General features: G+C 37.3%; 1 protein-coding gene across 1 annotated transcript in view; it reads left to right on the forward strand.

Annotated features, from left to right (window-relative positions):
• Positions 1–16,046, forward strand: part of LOC107940424 (pentatricopeptide repeat-containing protein At2g21090) — a 36,220-nt gene that overhangs the window by 753 nt on the left and 19,421 nt on the right.

Here is a 16,046-nt window from a genome sequence, read left to right on the forward strand (position 1 = left end):
ATTCCTAGCAAACTTTCAACACATTCAGTCTTGTCTGTCTAGTTAAAGCTATTCCATCAACAGGAACACCAAGTAATACGATAACATCTTTCGTACTTTTCTCACGGTAAGTGAAAAGTATGGGTCTCAAGATATTATTGTTCAACTAACGCAACTATCAAATTTGGATACATTTAAAAGCAGGAATCAAAACCAGTTACATCCAAGTATGCCCAAATCCTCGGATTAATGACATCGAAATGGTTATATGCGACTTGTTGTGAAGTGATCGACCCATTGGTTATACAAAGTTTGTACAACATGCGTTATTGAACATGACAAACTTTTTATAGGCAAATTCATAATATTTATCTATTATACATCAGTAATCACCAACCCGCGCCCCATTAGGGATCCAGGTCTCTGACTCGTGACCCAGATAGGTCCTACTAGAAGATTGAGTCCAAAGCGAGCAATGAGAGGATAGCAAGGTGAGTTCACAGACCTTGCTCGTAGAACGAGCTCACGAACTCAGTTCGCAAGGTAAAGCCAATGACCTAGCTCGTAACGCAAGGCCATAGATCCAGCTCGCAAGGACCTAGGGAAAACCACTGTCTTAGCTCGCATACATCCAGAGAGCTTGCAGAAAGGGTCGCGTGCTAAAAAGGCCACCCAGACACGTGTCCAACAGGTACGAAGCCCACCCAGAATGTCGGTCCTAGGAACAGAAAAGACCGCGTGCTCCGTAGACACGTGCCTAGCAAACCTAAAGTTCGTAGAGAATGTCAGTACTAAAGGCAGCGGAATCAAGACAAAATAGTAGGGGCCCTATCATAAGCTGTAATAGTATTTGTAACAACATGTATAAATACCCGAACACTATTATCAATAACATACAAGAAAATATTACTCAACAATTAGTGCGATGAACATAGACAAACTTTCGATCATCAGATTTTTCCAAGTTTAATTAAGTTTTCTTCAGTTTTCAAAGCAAATAGTTTTCCCGAGTTTTTAATCGAGACAAGCCGGAACGTTAAGTTCTGGTGACCAGCATAACGAAACAGACTTATTCACTAGATGGTTCACCAATAGACCAGAAAACCTCGGTAACATAGTTTATTGGGGAGCTTCTGGTCCTTTGGACTTGAACATCTCTACTAATCAGGAGTTGTCACTCCCTCTCAACCAAGAGGCACCCCCGCAGCAGTTCTTAGCCCTTCAAGAGCAAATGAGACTTATAAGGGAGTAGATGGCTGCTTAGGAGGCGCGATTCGAACAATAATAAGTTGTTCAACATGAGCTGCTGAAATAAAACAAGGAGCTGCGAAGGAAGGCACATTTTGATAACTCTAATTTTCAGGACAATGTAAACACGCAGAGAGAGACCCTAGGCACCCAGGCTAAGGAATGATAAAACAAGATAGACGAGTTGTGAAGATACGTATGCGTGTTACACCTTGAATCGTAAGACATGAATTGGTTGTTCTGTTCTAATAACCTACTGACCCCTGAGCACACAACAGTAAACCTACCACGTGACTTTAAGGTCTTGAAAGACATGTTTGAAGGAAGAAGGGACCCGCGAGCTCATTTGATGCAATACAATGACTACATGAATATACTAGGAGCATCAGATGTAGCAAAATGCAAAGCATTTTCCACAACGCTTAAGGAAAGCACCAATGATTGGTACTTGTCTATTCCGTAAGGTTCGGTTCAAAACTTCTCGCAATTGGAACAAATATTATTGGGCAGATTCAAGGCCCATAGAACTATTATAAAAATGCTCATAGGACTCATATCCGTGAAATAAAAGGAGGGAAAGTCCCTTCAAGATTACGTGAAGAGATTCCAAGCGATGACCCTAAACGCGAAAAACTTGGCGGACTAATGGGACATAGACGCCTTTATCACGGGGTACAAAACGACCATGTACAATAATCTTTCACAGATAACAGACCACAAAGTCTGGCTGGCCTCTACGAGTGAGCTCATAAGTTCGTGGAAGTGGAGGAGATCAAACAAACATCATGTGCCACCTTTCGAAGGGAAGACATTCAATTTAGAAATAGGGAGGGACCTCACGGTAAGTAAGGCCCCCTAGCTAATCACTGCGAGTAAGAAGCGACGGACCATAGAGAAATCAGCCCCAATGTGATACACTCAAAGCTCCCTAGAGACCTTATCAAGACCACGCCAAAAGATACGTTCCTCAAGGAAGGTTCGAAGCTTACAGCCCTTTAAATGTCACTTGTACCTACATTTTCAACCAAGTCAGAAGCATTGGCATTTTACCTAAACCACCTCCGATGAGGAACATCGGGAGAAGGATAAACTCGAGAGACCAATGTGCTTACCACGGTGACATGGGACATAAAATCAAAGATTGTTTCACATTGAAAAACGCTATAAAAGGAGCAGTTCGAAATGGTGAGCTCGCGAAATTCATAAATCGAAGTGGCTCCTAATAAGGTTAGAGCTCGCGCAACGATCCCAAGGGTAAGCAAAAAGTTAGAGGCACCATCCATGTGATTGTAGGCACGAACAAAGATAGGACATGTTCTAATACGAAGAGGAGAAAGCACATAAGGAGTGTGATGTCAGTCAATGCTTCTAAGAAGTTACGACAGCAAGAAAATGGAATGTTAATTTTGGCAATGATGACGATGAATTTTTCTGCGATGAGGAAGGAAACGATTTGATGGTGGTTTCAGCAATAATTACAGGTTTCGAGGTCAAAAGGATACTCGAAGATAGTGGGGGCGTAGTAAAGTGTTATCTTGGGATGCATATTGGAATTAGGACTAAAGGAACAGGCGCTGTCCAATGCTAGTCTGTTGTATGGTTTTGTAAACCATCCTGTTGAGGTGAAAGGATCAATCACTTTGCTAGTCACTTTAGGGGATGGCGAGCATACAACCACGGAGTATGTTTAGTTCAACGTGGTAGATCACCCAATAACATACAACGCCATATTTAGAAGACCGATAATGAGGATGACAAAGATGGTGATGGCAACATTCTATATGAAAATTAAGTTCCTGACAAATATTAAAGTTGGATTCCTACGATCTAATTATCAAACTGCGAGGCAGCGCTATATGTTAACTGTCAAGCAAGGGAGAGAGCCTGTAGTTGAAGGGCAAAGTTTACAGGGGGCTGAATTGGCAAGCCAAGTTCTTGATTTAGATAGTTTGGATGTGAGAGATGAACATCAGAGTAAAAAACCCGAGGTTGCGGAACATATTGCGACTACAGTAATTTTATGATAGCGAGGGAAGAACTATCAAAATTTTGTCAACATTGGAAGAAGAAAAGAAGAGTATGTTGATCCAGTGTTTGAAGAAGAACTTGGATGTTTTTGCCTAGTCCGCAGTAGACATGCAGAGTGTGGACCATCGAGTAATTGTACAAAAGTTGAACATACTCCCAGAGGCAAAGCTAGTAAAGAAGAAGAGAAAGAAGCTCGCGTCACAAATGGTGAAAGCAGTGAGGCAAGAAGTAGTTAAGTTATTATCAGCAGGATTCATCAGAGAGGTGGAATACCCGGATTGGGTTTTGAATGTAGTAATGGTGAAGAAGGTAAAAAAATGGAGAATGTGTATTTACTTCACCAACCTCAACAAAGTATGCCATAAGGATAGTTTTTCCCTACCATCAATTTACCAATTGGTGGACGCTTTTGCAGGCTACAAGTTCATGAACTTTTTGGACGCTTTCTCGAGATACAATCAGATTTTGTTGGACCGGGGTAACCAAGAAAAGATAGCATTCATTACTGAAGGACTTTTTTGCTAGTAGGTCATACCATTTGGCCTCAAGAATGCGGGACAACCTATTAGAGACTGGTAAATAGGATATTCAAGAACCAGATAGGTCGCAGGCTCGAGGTCTACATAGATGACATGTTAGAAAACGCGAGTCGATGAGGGAACATGTGCGAAGCCTATCAAAGATATTTGCAGTTCTAAGAGCTCACAACATGAAGCTAAATCTCGAGAAGTGTGCCTTTGGTGTACGATATGGTAGGTTTTTGGGGTTCATGATTTCAGAAAGAAGGATAGAGGTGAACTTGGAAAAGATCCAAGCTATCATGGAAATGCCTCCTCCGTGAACCATAAAAGAAGTACAACGCATCACGGGCAGAGTGGTGGTGCTCAACAGATTCATTTCTAGGATGGCAGACAAGTGCCTCCCTTCTTCAAAGCTTTGAGGACCTCTTTCTCTTGGACCAAAGAATATCAAGCTGCCTTCAAAAAATTGAAACTATACCTTACCTCCCTTCCACTTTTGAAATCACCCTGGGTAGGAGAAACCCTTTACCTATATTTGGCTACCTCAGAAGATATAGTCGCAGTAGTGCTGGTTAAGTCAGAGGGTGTCCACCAATTCCCAATATACTACATCAGCAGGGTATTCCAAAATGGCGAACTGAGGTACTAAAAAATAGAAAAATGCATCTATACTTTGATAATTACAGCTCGCAAATTACGCCCGTACTCCCAAGCCCATCCAGTTGTTGTGGTTACCAGTCAGGCCATTAAGAAAGTGTTGTCCAAAGCAGACACTTTAGGAAGGGTAACGAAGTGGAGTATTGAACTTGCTAAATTTAGAATAGACTTTGCCTCGCGAACGACAATAAAAGGATAGATGCTAACCGACTTCATAGTAGAGTGTTCATTTGAAAGAACTGAGGAAGCAACAGGTAATATGGGTTACAACTTGAAATGTTGGAAAATAATTATCCTATAAAAATTGTATGTTGTATAAACATTGATTGAAGTTAACAGTTTGATTAGTTATATTTTATGAGGAGGCATAACATGCTAGCAATACCATATGTTATACTTTATGATGAAGCACCATGTATTCCATATTTTATACTAAAATTACTTTTTTCACTTATTGTACATCATTTAATAGTTAACCCACCTCCAAAAAGTATACATGCAATTGGTAATTCAAAAAGTTGGCTAGTATATGTCAATGGTTCCGCAACAAAATAGGATCGGGATCAGATGCACTCATAATCCACCCCAGTGGTAATGAATGGCAGTACAAATTGTCATTTGGGTTCCAATTATCTAATAACATCGTCGAATATGAAGCATTGGTATTGGGACTGCAATTAGCACACCAACTAGGAGAAAATGATCTAATTTTTCATACAGATTCACAATTGGTGGCAAAACAAATGAATGGAAAATACGATGTGAATGAAGCGATGCTAAAAAAAATATCATGCAATAACAACACAACTGCTTGTAGGGTTAGACAAAGCTTAAATTAACTAGCTCCCGAAAGGGAAAATCCTTTATTGTCATCGAACAAAGAGGGAAAATCCTACTTGAGCATAGGGAGACCTCGAGCTATGACACACTACAAGTGTTAAACATAGATTAGGAGAAGACCTAGATGACACCAATAATTCGCACCCTCCAAGACGAACTAGACAACCGAGATAAGAAGTAGCTCACAAAACTACAACGTAAAGCAGTGAGATATGTCGTCATTACAAATTACAAATATTTACCGAATTCCCAATATATGATTCAAATATTTGAATGTCACGAACTCATCTGACTACACAATGAATTAAGACAACATATTTTATTCTACATTTGATAGGTACACCCTTTTGGAGGGTATACTATATAAAAAGAGATTTTCACACCCGCTGTTGTGATGCCTATCACTACTTGAGGCTGAATATGTTATATAAGAAATTCACGAAGGGATTTGTGGTGATCACCTAAGGGGTAGATTACTCATACAAAAAATCTTTATACAAGGGTATACTGGCCTACAAACCAGAACAACGCACACTAGTTGGTTCGCATGTGCAACTCCTGCAAAATAAATGCCAAAATCCATCGACAACCAGTAGAGCCTCTTCAAGTCATGTCAGGTTCTTGGTCATTCACAGCTTGGGGGTTTGATATCCTTGACCCATTTCCTATAACCACGACACAAAAGAGGTTTATATTAGTGACTATAGACTACTTTACCAAATGGATTGAAGCTGAAACTTTAGCGACTATAACAAAGAAATAGATAGAATCTTTCCTATGGAAATCAATTGTCTACAAGTTTAGGATACCATGTGTGATTATTATGGAAAAAGGTACACAACTCCAAAGAAAGTTTAAAAAACTCTACACCGACCTCCAGATAGCTTTAGCTCAAAGCGTAGTGAATATGCTACAAACTAATGGGCAAGTGGAAACAATGAACAAGAAAATTCAAATAGCCCTCAAGAAAAAGTTAGTGGGCGTTTGGTTGGAAGAACTGTAACACCCCTTACCCGCATTCCTGATCGGAACAAAGTATGAGGTATTACTAAATTTTAAAAAAAAAATCGACAGCATTTCTGCTTATTTTTGCTTAACCCTCCTGCAAGTTTTCAAACACAATTCAATATTCCAACCAAGTTCAGTTGTATAAACATACACAATTTAACCATTAATAAACACTACATTTTAAATCGAACCATAACATATATTTACATGGTGACGCCCCATTACATAAGTCGTCTATACATGCCATAATTTCCGGAATACTAGTAGCAAAATACCCAAACGTGGATGATAGTGTAGATGATTGTCTGACTCCGTCCCAATTCCGAGTTGACGGAAATCACTATAATCAAGGGAAAAATAAAAACGAGTAAGCATATAGCTTAGTAAGTAAACATATGACAAATAAATAAATTTCTCACATGACTACACCATAGTATAAATTTATTCATAAATAAATTTCATTGTTTGTGTAATTTCCAGCAAGCTGGTTTTCTGCGTCATGACCACTAATTTATTTTTATTCGGAGCTACAGGGCTCCAAATTGAATTCCGTAAATTTTACCTGAAACTAGACCCATATATATTTCTATCATAAAATTTTCAGAATTTTTGGTCGATCCAATTAGTACAGTTTATTCTTTAAATCTTCCCCTGTTTCACTGCCCGACAGTCCTGACCTCCCCTTACAAAAATTCACATAACTCTCTGTAAAAGTTTCAAACAATGTTCTCGTTTGTTTCTATTAAAAATAGACTCAAAAATGAATCCATGTATATAGATTTCAAGCCATAATTATTTTTTTTAGAATTTTTGGTGATTTTCCAAAGTTGGAACTGGGGATTTCGAAATCAATCCAGCCCTGTCTCAGTAAAATTCAAATATCTCCAAAAATACAACTCTTTTGCTTGCTCTATTTCTTTCATATGAAAATATACTCATTCAGCTTCAATTTCATATATTATTCAACCTCTAATTCATTTTCTACCATTTATGGTGATTTTTCATAGTTGCCCAACTGCTGCCATTCAAAACAGTTTTGCATTCAAATTGTCTCTTTTTGTATTTTTTATTTTCCTCCCATCTTATACATGGGTTGATTAAGTATCAAACCCAATATTCCTCCCATAAACTTGTCCACCACATATATGAATATTCACCTTCCCAATTTACTCGTTGAACACTCAAAATGTTAACCATTATCGGTGGATTCCGCACTTAGCAACCACCAATGAATCGGGGAATCAGCACACAGCAACCCCTTGGGGGAATCAGCACTTAGCAACCCCCTTCACATTTCAGATGCGGTGGAATCAGCACTTAACAACCACCAATGAATAGGGGAATTAGCACTTAGCAACCCCTCGGGGGAATCAGCACTTAGCAACCACCAATGAATCGGGGAATCAGCACACAGCAACCCCTTGGGGGAATCAGCACTTAGCAACCCCCTTCACATTTCAGATGCGGTGGAATCAGCACTTAGCAACCACCAATGAATCGGGGAATTAGCACACAGCAACCCCTTTATATGCAATATGCTTCGGCCTATTCCGAGTGTTCAACCAAAAACCGTGTTTTGCAACCCCTTACCACATTTCCCAATTTAACAACATTTTTGGAATCTTGCCAAACATTTATTTTATATTCAAATAAATCTTAACACAAATCAAATAATATCAAAATAATACATTAAGTCACATGTTTACTTACCTCGGTGCAAAATATCGTAATTTTGCAATTCACTCCACTATCTTTTCTTTTCCTCGTTTGAGATAATCTTCCCGTCTCTCTTGATCTATAATAGCAAATTTAACTCGTTTAATGTTCACATTTATTAAAATAATCCTCCACCCAAATTTTTGAAAATTTACAATTTTGCCCCCACACTTTTACATATTTACACTTTTGTCCCTAAGCTCAGAAATTAAACTTCATCACTTATTCTTAGGTTTTATGACATGCTGAACATTTTCCCCTTATATGGAAACATCAAATTCTCACTCTAACACATACTTTTGAACATTAACTATTTTTACCGATTATGTCAATTTACCCGTTTTCGTTTAAAATCGCTTAGCAAAAGTTGTTTAACATAATTTCTAGCTTCATATTCCACCATAAAACAGCAAAATAAACACATTTCACCTATGGGTATTTTTCCAAATATGAAACCTAACACGAATTATTGATAGAATAAGCTAAATTAAGTTACCGGAACTCCAAAAACGTAAAAAAACATTAAAAACGGGGCTTGGAATCACTTACTATTGAGCTTGGAAGCTTAAAAACCCTAACTATGGCTTCCCCCTTACTGATTTCGTTCACCATGAAGAAGATGAGCATATTTTGCCATCTTTTTCCCTTTTTAATTCTTTTTATTACTAAATGACTAAAATGCCCCATTTAAAAAAAATCTATTTCACTCATTTCTTATGTCTATTTTTGTCCATTAATTAACTAATAGTCTAATTACCATATAAGGACCCCCAATTTATAATTTCATAACAATTAGACACTTCTAACATGTAGAACTCAACTTTTGCACTTTTTACAATTTAGTCCTTTTGACTAAATTAAGTGCCCAAACGTCGAAATTTTTGAACGAAATTTTTACGAAATTTTTTCGTAAAATTGTAGACCATGAAAATATAATAATAATCATATTTTCTCTCGTCGAATTTGTGGTCCCGAAACCACTATTCCGACTAGGCCCAGAATCGGTCTGTTACAAGAACTGTCTAGAATTTTATGAGCCCTGCGAACTACATCCCATACCGCAATAGAAAAAACAAATTTTTTGTTTGCCTACGATGCAGAAGCCATAATCCCTATAGAGATCGATTTGAGGTCGTATAAAATACAACACTTCGATGAGGAAGCTAATCACTAGGCTATCAGGCTCAATGTTGACCTGATTGACGAACTTAGAAAGTCAACTAAAATTAGAAACGCAGCATGCGGTTAACAAGTAGCTCACTACTATAATTCCAATGTTAGAAACAAGCAGTTCCAAGTCGGCGATCTCGTCTTAAGAAACATCAAAGCTAGTCTACCTGCTTCATAGCAGGAAAAATAACTCCAAATTGGGAGAGGTCATACAAAGTTATAGAAAAAATTGGCTACGGAACATATAAGTTAGCGAGAATGGAGGACACGATTGTACTGCGAACTTGGAATGCCCGACATCTTAAAAAGTATTATATGTAAATTCTAACCCTGTGAATGAAGAATCTTTTCCTAACAACATTTATGTCATATTAAGGCTCATAGGATAAAAACCGCAGCCTCCAACACAGTTAGCGAGAGCAAAGCTCCCAGCTTTTATATTAAAGCTCGCAGGATAAATATTGCAGCCTCCAACATAATTAGCAAGAGCAAAACTCCCAATTGTCATATTAAAGCTCGTAGGATAAAACCCGTATCTCTAACACAATTAGCGAGAGCAAAACTCCCAGCTATCATACTAAGGATTGTAGGATAAAAACCACAGCTTTCAACAAAATTAGCAATAGCAAAGCTCCCAGTTGTCATACTTAGGCCCGTAAGATAAAAAGCGTAGCCTCCAACACAATTAATGAGAGCAAAGCTCCCAATTTTCATACTAAGGCTTACAGGATAAAGACCGTAGCCTCTAACATAGTTAGCGAAAGTTGAAAACTCTCAACTGTGTTATCTTTCAAAATTTTCTTAAGTATAAAACGAATCACGGATTCACATCCCTAGCTGGTTATCTTTCAAAATTTTCTTAAGTATAAAATAGCTCACAGATTCACATCCCTAACTGGTTATCTTTCAAAATTTTCTTAAATATGAAACAATTCGCGAATTCACATCCTAGTTGATTATCTTCTAAAATTTTCTTAAATATAAAGTTGCTTGTGGATTAATATTCCCATCTAACAATCTCGTTAAGTCTCGAACAACTTACAACTTGTGATTTTTGAAGGTTTTTACTAAAGCCTTTATAATAACGATATAGCTATGTGACAAATGTGATAAGTTTGCAAGAGACACAATGACAATAGACTATCAAAAATAGACTTCTGTAATCATAAATTTTCATTTCATAAAAAATAACAAAACAATAACAAATACAAGGAAACTATGATGCATTATCTTCCCCATCAGCACATTGGTCTATATTGTCAAAAGGGGCAATGTCACCAGTGGAAGAAACCACATCCTCATTCTCAGTTGGACTCTCCTCTAAGTAGAAGTCTAAAGAGTTCTTCCAGGTAAGCACAAATAAGTCCCACGCGACACCTAATAGACATAGCACATTAAAACCTAGCTGTTCATTCTACCCCGTCGAGAGCATCAAGGTCCACTTTGCAAACATCGAATAGGCCACCAATGACCTGAGTGTGCAGTAGTATGTTCATTTTCAGCTTCAAAATAGAATTCAAAACATTCTCAGATATTTTCTTTTTAAACTTTTTAGGGCCTCAAATTGCTTCTGCATAGTACCCTCCATTTAGTCTTGGCACTCCTTAATGATTTTCTTAAGGATGACCACATGTTCAATAATGACCCTTTTTACCTTAACTTGTATAGCCTCATTACTCTGCCTCTCAGTAACTAGCTCGCAGGTTACCCCTCTATCTTAATCTCAACAACAGCCAAGCATTCTGTAAGATCTATGTTTTGTTTATCAATAACCATATTTTCCTCCTTCACCTTAAGATACAACTTGTGAATTCTGGCCAAATCTATCTTAGTCTCTACGAGCTCACTTCGACGAGCCTTATCAAATTCTAACTTGACCATATTGGCTTCGGAGAGCAAGAATTGTAGAGATCGAGAAAGGCTCAATGCTGAAGGTCTTTGTGCACTGCTTAGCCTCGTAGCCTTTGGTATAGAAGCCTTCTGTCCTTAGGTTACATCAATAGGATTATAAGGATACTCCTGCATGCTCAAGTCTTCTCGCCACGAAAATAAATCCCTATTTCCCCTTATTGGCACTTATCCGATAGCGGGCATAGAAGGGGAAACATGATAAACAATTAGATGAGTATCCTCAATAGCAATTAGTGAGTAATTAAGGGAGACTGATGGCGAGCTCGCCACTAGAAGACTGGAAGATTTAGCCATTGTAGCAATATGGCCAACATGGTCTACCCTTATTTTATTGCGTCGCTCCAACTATATGCTGCTCCCCTCATCTTTACTCGTTGAACTGATACGCGTGGCCTTCGCGATAGCCTTACGTTTCTTGCGAGCACCACTTGTTAAAGAGTTAATATCTATGTCCTCGTTGATCTCACGGGAGATAATATCAGTCTCACTCGAACTACCCCTAGAGTTGCAATTAATCTTTACATCAACAACAACTCTATGATTAGTGGGAGCAGTTAACAAATTAACATTATGCCTACCACATTCCCCTTGTGAATACTCAGTAAGAGCAAATGGGCGAAGCTTCATATCATAGAAGCGATAGAAAAAATTCATTGGCTCCTTCGTGGTGCCTCGTAATATCAGACCTAACTCGTCAAAAGAGTTATGAGGCCACGTACAGCTCTCAGATAGTGCACCAAGGGGCTGGATGACCTCTACGTTATCACTAAGCCTCTATTCGTTGGGGCTATAACCCTCCAATCAGTACTAAAAAACATTCATTGTCGTGATAAGATACTCCAAAACTAACAAACACCTAGTACGAAGCCTTCGAAACTAGGCTACAGCTTCGTCTGTGAGGAGAGTCTATTGGAACAAACACATGTCTTGGCTCGGTAAAGACCACTTTATTAGGAACCCAAAGTCCTTGCTAAGTCTGCTGTGAATTTGGACACACTGCCCTTAGTTCAGATAAAATTTGGATCATTGGTTCATAATAATCATTTTTACCTTTTTGCGATGAGAGAAGTAATAGAATCCCGACAAGTTCTTCAGGTTGTGGCCCTTCAACTAATATAGATTTTGAAAAACAGTGAGCAAGAGAACCTTATCACGCCGCAAAAAGTCGATGAAGTACGCCATGACAATCCACTAAGAAAAGCCCGAGACCTGGCTAGGCATAATCTTGTAGTTCTTGAGCAGATTGTAGAATAAAGGATGTAGTGGCAAGTGAAGCCTAGCCTCAAGTGCATGAGTCGGAAGAAGGAAGCTATCTTCGGTGGTTTCGTACAGCCGGTACGACCCTTTTGGGATGAAGAACTTGTACGCAAAATTGAGAAGTTTTATTCTCTGACCTTGTAGTTCTTCTTGCTTAGTGGTGTAGGGATAAAGTTCTGTCACTAGAATCAGAGACAGTCGTTCTCGTAGTGGACGTGTTGGGACTGTCTAGTTACTGATTCCTCCCATCCTCACCATAACTCGAGTAAAAGAAGAAAGTGAAAATTTAAAAAACAAAAAGTGTTTAAAATTACTTTTATTTCAGGTTGCTAGAAATGCTAAATGTGAAAGATTTAGGGTTTCAAAGGCTCCCATTTTTAAAGGAGGATCTCTCTTCCCGCTCTTTGACGATTTGTATAAACGAGAAAAATTAAAGATCTAGATGCGAGCAGATAAAAATGATTCAACTTTCAACGGTCAGATACGCACACTCAAAGCCCACTTGTACACGTGGTAGAACAATCATTATGCATCACAGCTCGCAAGTGTACCCAACAAGCTGCATTAAAACTTGAAATGATGGACCTAAGGCACGCCACTTTATAGCATCCCTTATGCCCACTAAGGGGGAAATAGATTGTTATACATCAGTAATCATCGACTCGAGCCCTACAAAGGATCTGGTCTCCTACTAGTGACCCGAATAGGTCCCACTAAAAGATTGAGTGTGAAACAAGCCACAAAAGGACAGTAAGGCAAGTTCAAAGACCCTGCTCGCAGAACGAGCTTGCGGACTCAACTTGTAAGGCAAAGCCAGTGACCTAGCTTATAATGCAAGGCCACAGATCCAGCTCGCAGGGACATAAGAAAGGCCACTATCTCAACTCCCATACATCTAGAGAGCTCATAGAAAGGGCCACGTGCTTCGGATGCCACCCAGACACATGTCCATTAGGTATAGAGCCCACCTAGAATATCGGTCCTAGGAACAAAAAAGACCGCGTGCTTCGTAGACACGTGCCCAACAAACCTGGAGTTCGTAGAGAATGTCAATACTAGGGACAAAGAATGTTAGTACTAGAGGCAGCAGAATCAAGAAAAAAATAGTGAGGCCCTATCATGAGCTGTAATAGCATCTGTAACAACATGTATAAATACCCGAATATTTCTATCAATTACAGCTCATGATAGGGCCCCACTATTTTGTATTGATTCCATTGCCTCTAGTACTAACATTCTCTGTCCCTAGTACTAACATTCTCTATGAACTCTAGGTTTGCTAGGCACGTGTCTACGGAGCACGCGGTCCTTTCTGTTCCTAGAATCAATATTCTGGGTGAGCTTCGTACTAGCTGGACACGTGTTTGGGTGGCCTGTAGAGCACACGACCCTTTCTGTGAGCTCATTGGGTGTATGCAAGCTGAGGTAGTGGCCTTCCCTAGGTCCTTGCGAGCTAAATCTGTGGCCTTGCATTACAAGCTAAGTCCTTGGCTTTACTTTGCGAGTTGAGTCTGCGAGCAAGGTTCGTGGACCCTCCTTGTTGTCCTCCTGTAGCTTGCTTCGCACTTAATCTTTTGGTAAGGCCTATTCAAGTCACGAGTTGGAGTCCCGAATCCCTAATAGGGCTCGAATCGGTGATTACTGATGTATAACAATCTACTCCCTTTAGTGGGCCTAAGGGGTGCTATAAAATGACACGCCTTAAATAAATAACATTATCATTTCCAATATTTTATCTAATATACGAAAATTGTAATAATATCATTTTCCTCAAACCTAAAAAACAACAAACAAATATAAAATATTTTCATAGTCACAAACATTTGCAATGGCTTTTAAACATCTAATTTAACTAAAGCTAAAATTCATTAAAATATTCAATAAATTTCTCAAAATATTCAACCATTTTCACAACAAATAGATTTATAATCAAATTTAACATATTTCACACTATATTCATCATATTTCACTAAAAATTCCATTTTCAAATTTCATACTCCATAACATAATACTAAACTATTTTATTAACATACATTCATATTTTCCAAGAAAATCTTATCAACTACATATTCAATATAACAAAATAATTATTAACTAAAGGATACATATTATACCCAATAACTTTCTATTTCATGTATAACATACAATTCTATTTGAAAATTTCAAAACCTTGAAAACAAACAAATTACAAGTAAACAAACAATTAAATATTGGTAATAAAAATAATATTAACATCTCATTCATTATAATCATTACAAATATATATATTAAAATATTCCCGATCCTAACATGAATATTCAACATATTTCATAAAATATCTAACATTTTTCACAATAAATTTATTTATACTTAAATGTTGAATATTTTATAATATATTCAACATATTTCATAAAATTATTTACTTTCTAAAAAAATATCCATAAACGATAATACTAATAATAAACAAATTATATTTTTAATATGCATGCATTTTTTACACAATAATTCCATCAATTACATAATTAATATATCAAAAATAACTATTAACTACATTTTACATATTTTATAACAAATTTAGGATTCATATATACTTATAATTCTTTTTTATAATTACAAAACCCTGCAAATAAAAAATAAATTCAATAATCATATATATATTTCTTATAAGAATAAGATAATAACCTAACTAATTTAAATTAAATTGAGGGAGTTTACTTAAATTTGGAATTTTTCTCTGAAAAAAATGAATTTTTAGAAATTTCATTATTTTCTTTGTTTCTTTGGAGATATTTCGTATTTTTTTTGGAATATTTTTTTTAGAAATTGTGGGGATATTATTTTTAAGGGTGGGAGATAGTATATTGATAACATGTTAATTTGTATGACTTTTTGTGTTTAATTCGATTAATTTTTGAATTTATCTCTACTGAATTAGTGCTTTTATGTTTTAATCTTGTCAATGATGCAATTGGGACGCTAAGAGCAAAAAACGAGAAGAAAATGACCAAATTGAAACACAATCAATGAAATGAAGTCGAATAAAAAATGTGGAAAAAAGCGAAGGACTTATCAAATTCTTTTAACTTTGTAAAAGCCAAAAATAAAAAATATTATTTTATTTATTTATTTATTTTTATTTATATATTGAAGTGATTAAAACTAAAATTAGTAAATACCATGTGTATAAATAGGGTTTTAATGGACTATAGCCACGACTATCGACACGACAGAAATTCTGATCACAAGTTAAACGTGAAAGTTGATTATAACACCAATCCCTGTGGGCTCGAACCTTCTACCACTCTTTACTACTATTTAGAGTTATTTTGTAGGATTATTTTTTATGGTTTCGACGCCCATCAAATTTTGGCGCTGTTGTCGGGGATTGCAAATATTTTTCTATTTTTTTGTTTACCTTATGACCATATCAAAACCGGAAACTCTAGAGTTTGAATTAGAAATTGAGAAATTGGCCTGACAACTGAGGAAAGAAGCCATTCGACGATGTAAATGGCCAAATCCCGGATTCGAAATCGTATCTTACACTGAGGAAATCTTTCAGTTTGATGAACCAGACGAGATGACCGAACAAACTATACGCCAACTCGCAGCGGCTCCAGATGAACAACAACCCTTATGTATAACCTATCTGGCAAGAGGAATGTCATTCGAATTAAATTCAGGTTTGATCCATTTACTACCCACTTTCCGTAGATTACAGAACGAAAATCC

Source organism: Gossypium hirsutum, chromosome D12 (genome assembly GCF_007990345.1).
Source record: "Gossypium hirsutum isolate 1008001.06 chromosome D12, Gossypium_hirsutum_v2.1, whole genome shotgun sequence".
Classification (NCBI taxonomy): Eukaryota; Viridiplantae; Streptophyta; class Magnoliopsida; order Malvales; family Malvaceae; genus Gossypium; species Gossypium hirsutum.